This window comes from Tachysurus fulvidraco, chromosome 18 (assembly GCF_022655615.1).
Source record: "Tachysurus fulvidraco isolate hzauxx_2018 chromosome 18, HZAU_PFXX_2.0, whole genome shotgun sequence".
NCBI lineage: Eukaryota > Metazoa > Chordata > Actinopteri > Siluriformes > Bagridae > Tachysurus > Tachysurus fulvidraco.
Window position 1 is genome coordinate 17,921,701 of NC_062535.1, and position 6,447 is coordinate 17,928,147.

Consider the following 6,447-nt stretch of genomic DNA (forward strand, 5'->3'; position numbering starts at 1 on the left):
CATTGACTGACATTCATAGCTTGAAGCCTGAGATCAGATGACAGTCCCATAGATTTGATCTAAAACGTTATCATAATGTTTTATAAAAAAACTTGTGGAGTCCATGTCAACTCGAGTGCAAACTGTCATTAAAGCAAAAGGGGGAAGACCCAAATCCTCTTATATTTAAATACATGTTTAAAATTATATTTGTTGTCAATATTAATACTTACAATAAAAAGTCTTGCATTATTTTTGCATTAACTGAATCTATTAATGAATTAATCCTGGAAGCAATTTCATATTTGTGTTGATTATTGAAATAGAGTGATAATTAGAGCAAATAGTTTATTTGTTTTTTCGTTTATGAAAGTGGAATTCATGTGTGGTGGTAAATTCACTGGTTATTTCTTTATTTCTTCTGTAATTCTAATGAACTGTTGTCCTAAAATACTTATAGAATTTAGCAGGAACTCAACCTGCCCCTGGTGATTTGTTACTGTGGTGTTGGAGTTAATAATATTATTATTGTTCTGTGTGATTTGTATCTTGAAGGAGTTTTAGTTTTAATTCTAAGAATTTCAGGAAAGTAGATAAAAACTCTATTGAATCCCATTCTGACACTAAAGGAAAGAAATACAGCCATTTACAGAAAGGTGTCTCTGATTTATCCCAATAATAAAGATTAAAATAAAATATAGATCCAAATGTAATAATCAAATAAGGTGCAGAAATAATAGTTCATTCAAACTTCATTCAATTTTTGATGAAAGACAGAAAAAAAGCATTAATTATGACCATGAACTGCTTTCCTCACTCTGGTCATTGAACTCTCTAGATCCTCCAAAGAACGTCTCAGTGTCCATCAGTCCCTCTGGTGAGATAGTGGAGGGCATTTCAGTGACTCTGACCTGCAGCAGTGATGCTAACCCACCTGTACAGAGCTACACCTGGTTTAAGGGGAAGACATCAGTAGGAATGGAAAAGACCTACAACATCTCAAAGATCAGCTCTGAGGACAGTGGAGAGTACAAGTGCAAGAGCAGTAATGAAGTCGGACATCAGGACTCCAACAGTGTGACTCTGAATGTTCTGTGTAAGTTAAAGCTGAAGATTTCCTCACAGCCAATTAGAGATAAAACTATTATGGATTTATTTTAGTGTTATCATTCTGTCCATTTTAGATCCTCCAAAGAACGTCTCAGTGTCCATCAGTCCTTCTGGTGAGATAGTGGAGGACAGTTCAGTGACTCTGACATGTAGCAGTGATGCTAACCCACCTGTACAGAGCTACACCTGGTTTAAGGAGAAAGAATCATCACCTGTAGGATCTGGACAGAGTTACAGAGCTGTACAGAGTGGACAGTATTACTGTAAGACTCAGAATAATCACGGCTCTGAGAGATCAGCTGCAGTGTCTGTCACTATTAATGGTGAGGTGATGATTTTTCATTGCTGTGTGATCACTGTTCTGTTCTACATTATGCACTTGTAGGTGAAGTTTTGAATAAATCTGTTTGTTTTTGTGTGTTTGTGTGCGTGTGTGTGTGTGTGCGTGTGTGCGTGTGTGTGTGCCAACAGGTCCTGTGACTTTGATTGTGTATGTGACCGTTGGACTCGGACTTTTTGGGCTTGCAGCTCTTCTCTCTGCACTCTTCTGGCTGAGGTGAGAATATTTGTGCTGATAAATTTATCACTAATGACTCTGAAGATGCTGACGGTGGGTAAATACTTGTCTTTATGTGAGCAGAAGCAAGAGACAGAAGAAGAAGGTAGATGAAGGTGACAATCTGGTGAGTTATTACAGAAATATCTGTCAGGTGCTTTGTTCATAATAACATTACACACCAACAAAAATGTGGCATTGTGCATTAAGGCTCTTGGTGGTGGTTTGTGTGTTTACATAAACACAGAATGGTGCAAGAACTCTGTGCTTGTTTTTATATACTGTTCATCGTTAATAGAGTTTGTGACTGTTAGATGCAGGCCATTTTATTTACTATGGGAATTCACCACGGTTTTCATTGTCGGAGTGTACATTCCCCCAACGCTAATGTTAAAGGAGCTCTATGTGAAATCTATCGGGCTCTTAGTTATCTGCAGAATGTTCACCCCAATTTTATCATCATTTAACATCATAATGTTTATCATCACCAGAGATTTCAATCATGCAAATCTCAAGTCTCCATGAATTCCATCAGTATGTGGACTGCAAAGACAGAGGAAAACACATTGGATCTTGTTTACACAAACATTCCGGGCGCGTATCGTGCGGAACCCCGCCCTACCTCGGCTATTCAGACCACATCTCTGTTATGCTAATTCCAGCATACAGACCACTCGTCAGATCCTCTAAACTGAAGCAGGTGAAAACCTGGCCAGCAGGAGCCACCTCTGCACTTCAGGACTGACTGGAACATCTTCAGGGATGCTGCAACCAACATTTGCAACATAGCCTTAGGAGCAGGGGACAGGGCGGCCCTAACAACTGCAAGGGCCAATCTGTCCTGAGCCATCAGAGAAGCAAATCGAGCACATCCCAGACAATCCACAGCCACTTCTAGGACAGAGAAGACACCTTCCGCATGTGGCAGGGCATACAGGCAATCATGAATTACCTGCCTGTGATAGTGATGCCTCCCTCCCAAATGCACCGAATGACTTCTATGCTCAGTTTGAGGTGCAGAACAATGAAGCAGCAAGGAAGACTATCCCTCCACCTAACACTCAGGTACTCTGTCTATCCACGGCCGGCATGAGAACAACTATATGCAGAGTTAACCCACGGATATCTTCACTGACACCTTCAACATTTCCCTGAACTGTTGTGCCTTTGTGCCTTATCACAACCACCTTTATCCCCGTCCCAAAGATGTCTACAGTGTCCTGCCTCAGTGACAATCATCCTGTCGCCCTCACATCCATTGTAATAAATTGCTTTGAGAAGCTTGTCATGAGGTACATCAAGACCCAGTTACCACCCTCACTGGACCCCCTACAGTTTGTGTATCTTCCAAAACGCTCCATAGATAATGCCATTGCCACTGCCCTTCATTTAGCCCTCACCCACCTGGACAATAAACACACGTACAAATGTTGCTCATAGACTTTATTTCAGCATTCAACACAGTCATCCCACAGCACCTTATTGAGAAGATGAGCCTGCTGGGACTGAACACCTCCGTCTGCAACTGGATACTGGACTTCCTGGGAGACCTCAGTCAGTCTGGATCGGGAACATCATCTCCAGCACCACCACACTGAACACTGGAGCCCCTCAGGGCTGGGTGCTCAGCCCACTGCTGTTCACCTTGCTGAGTGTGTAGCCATGCATAGATCGAACCATATTATCAAGTTTGCCGATGACACGACCGTGGTGGGTTTCATCAGCAAGAACAGAGATGTCAGCATCCAGAGAGGAGGTGCAACGGCTAACTCTCTAGTGTAGAGCCAACAACCTTTCTCTGAATGTTGATAAAACTAGAGATGGTTGTTGATTTCAGGAGAGCACAGAGCGACCACTCTCTGCTGAACATTGACAAATCACCTGTACGGATCATCAAGAGCAGCAAATTTATTGGTGTTCATCTGCAGAGAACTTCACCTGGTCACTCAACACCAGCTCCTTTTTTTGTTTGCACTGTCTTTTGTCCTGCACTGTCTTTTTGTCTTTTGTCTCACACTGTTTGTACCAGTTTGCACAGATACACTTTATGTGACTGAGACTGTTTACTAAGCCCTTAGCTCTGTCTTTGTTTAATGTAGCACCCTGGTCCTGGAGAAACGTTGTCTCATTTCACTGTGTACTGCAAGTTATTTATGGTTTAAATGACAATAAAAGCTTTTTGACTTGGCTTGAATTGACTAATAACAGTGGTGACTTACTTTAAATCTTCTGCGGAACCTAATCATGTTCTCCACTCCTCCTCTCTTCAGAACACTGGGCCGAGTGCTAAAGACGACACGTATGCAGCTCTAGACTCCACAGGCCGGGCAGCTGATGATGTGTATCACACACTTGCAATAAGTGTTTACTCAAAAACACAGTTATTTTTATTATCGTTTATGATGATGAAATGATTATGATCATGAAAATATTTCATTGTTGTAAATCTGTCACATTAAACACAGCTTTTTACAATGTGAGCTTTGTACAATGTTGTAAATACAGTATTTATAAATACAACAAGGTGTGACCTCTTTGGGTTTTCACAGATTTCTCATCCCAGTCCTCCTGCTGACGCATCCACATCCTCTGAATATTAGAATATTGCAGTGAATCTGAGCATTTTGATCCCAAAACCACCACTAGATTAAATACTAATTTACTAATAAGTGTTTTATATGAAAATGTGCTACAATACAATGAGGCCGACTCTGTGAGAATCCTGAGACATCTAGAGATCTACCAGCTCGTTAGACTCTGTGATACTAAAGAGGAGATGTGATCTCCATATGGTCTTTTACATCAATACAAAATTTATCAGACTGTATATTTATAATCACACCCCCAGTGTCACCCAGATGAGGATGAGGTTCCCCTTTGAGTCTGGCTCCTCTCACGGTTTCTTCCTTTTATTCAAAGGAGTTTTTCCTCCCCACAGTCACTTGACTCTCCTCAGACTTGTTCATTGGGGATAAATATAAAAAAATATAAAAAAAATGTTTAAATATATCTAATATTAATCTTGAATTTTGTAATTATATTAATCTTTATATTATTATTTATAATAACCTTTTGTTCTATGTTTATGTTCTGTAAAGCTGCTTTAAGACAATGTCAATTGTAATAAGCGCTATACAAATAAACTTGAATTGAACTGAAAAAATACACAGCTGTAACTCCAACAGTACTTTTATATTAATTTATTAATCAGTAAAATTAATGATCATATATCAGTGTGTTGTGATGACTGATGTAGATAAATGTTAGTAAAATGTTTTAACACACATTTCTGATGTTTCTGATTTTTTTCTGTTTTTGATTTCAGACATTTAGTAACATTGTAAAGTGGATAAAATGATTCCTGACACAGATAATGAATAGAGAGCTTCTTGAATAGAGAAACGGGGAGCCTGTGCCTATCTCAGGCGTCAGTAACATCAGCAACTTAGAATATAACTCTATGGGAACCTCCTTGTGGAAGCTCTGAAGCTCTGTGTGAAATCACTCCAATCTATTGGCTAATGAGATCATGTGACGAAGTATAGAGTGCCAGTAAGTCCATATAAGGGCATGTACATCACATGACTCCAGCTTTTTTAATTTTAGGAAGCGCTCTGTGTATATTGGTGTCAATTGTCTCTCGAGTTGTCTTAGACAAGTACAAAACAAGAGGATATGGTCTTCTCTTCTTTATCATGGCATGTTCTCACCTCTCTAGAGAGCCGATTATGCCCTCTGGGTCACATATAAAACAATTTTTTAAACAGCCTTGATTTTCCTAATGGCCTGTTCTTTCTTTGTTGCAGTGAGAGGCTTGGGTTATCATGGGCTAGCATTGCAGCCCAAATTCCCTGTGTACATTCTGAGCCTGCCGTCCAGCATCAGCGGTCAGCTCCACCAGGCAGGGAAAGGAACCCTACACACGAGGTGTAGGGTTTCTAGGGAAGTGCCTTTAGGGCCATCAGTTAGTCAGCTAAGTTTATTGATCATTAATATATACTTTTTCATGTGCTGATGGTGTGAGTGGCCATGCTGGCCATGTTGGTCTGTAGTAATATGATAAACTGTGGGATGAAGAGACCCTCCTGACTCTCTGAGTAGGAATTCTGAGTTGAGGTGCCAGTTTTCTTTGTTTTTCCTCTGAGTTCTGAGCTTTAGTCAAACACAGCATGACGTCCTGATTGGCACATAGTGATCCTGGAATAGACTCCTGACTCACTGTGACTCTGACCAGGATGAAGCCCATGTATATATCACAGTACAGCTACATTAACCAGCCAAAAGCTACTCAAATACATTGTTTTATTTTGCCTCACTGCAAATAAACATATAAAACATATGATGTCACTTTGTATATGAAAAACTTGTGTCAGTATTTAAATATATTTACTCTGTGTGTGAATTCTGTAACCACATGACTGTTATTATAAATAAAGGACAAACTTCTGCTGCAACATCACAGTCTTGAAATTTGATCATTATTTCTCTCACACAAGTAAGAGACAGTAAGTAATCCATACATACAATTAACATAGGTTTGATTAGTTTTATTTCATATGTATGGTATGATCTACATTAACATGGGGAAAACATACGGGTCGCCGTGCCGTGCACGGAAGTCAAAGTGACCACTAGGGGATGACCCAGAAACAAGCTTCATTTCATCTTTAAAGCATCAAATCCTCTAAAAACACGAAAAAAAAACTATTTACCTAGTAAAGTTTATACTCTCAATATTTTTTAAGCCCACACACAAAGCATAATATGATTCACAGCCTTCATACTATTAGAAAAATTTTTTT

The 6,447-nt window shown here is 39.6% G+C and overlaps 1 pseudogene; it reads left to right on the forward strand.

Moving 5' to 3' along the window:
* Window positions 1-4,411, forward strand: part of LOC113636348 — a 31,345-nt pseudogene extending 26,934 nt beyond the window's left edge.
* Window positions 4,412-6,447: the final 2,036 nt, after the last annotated feature.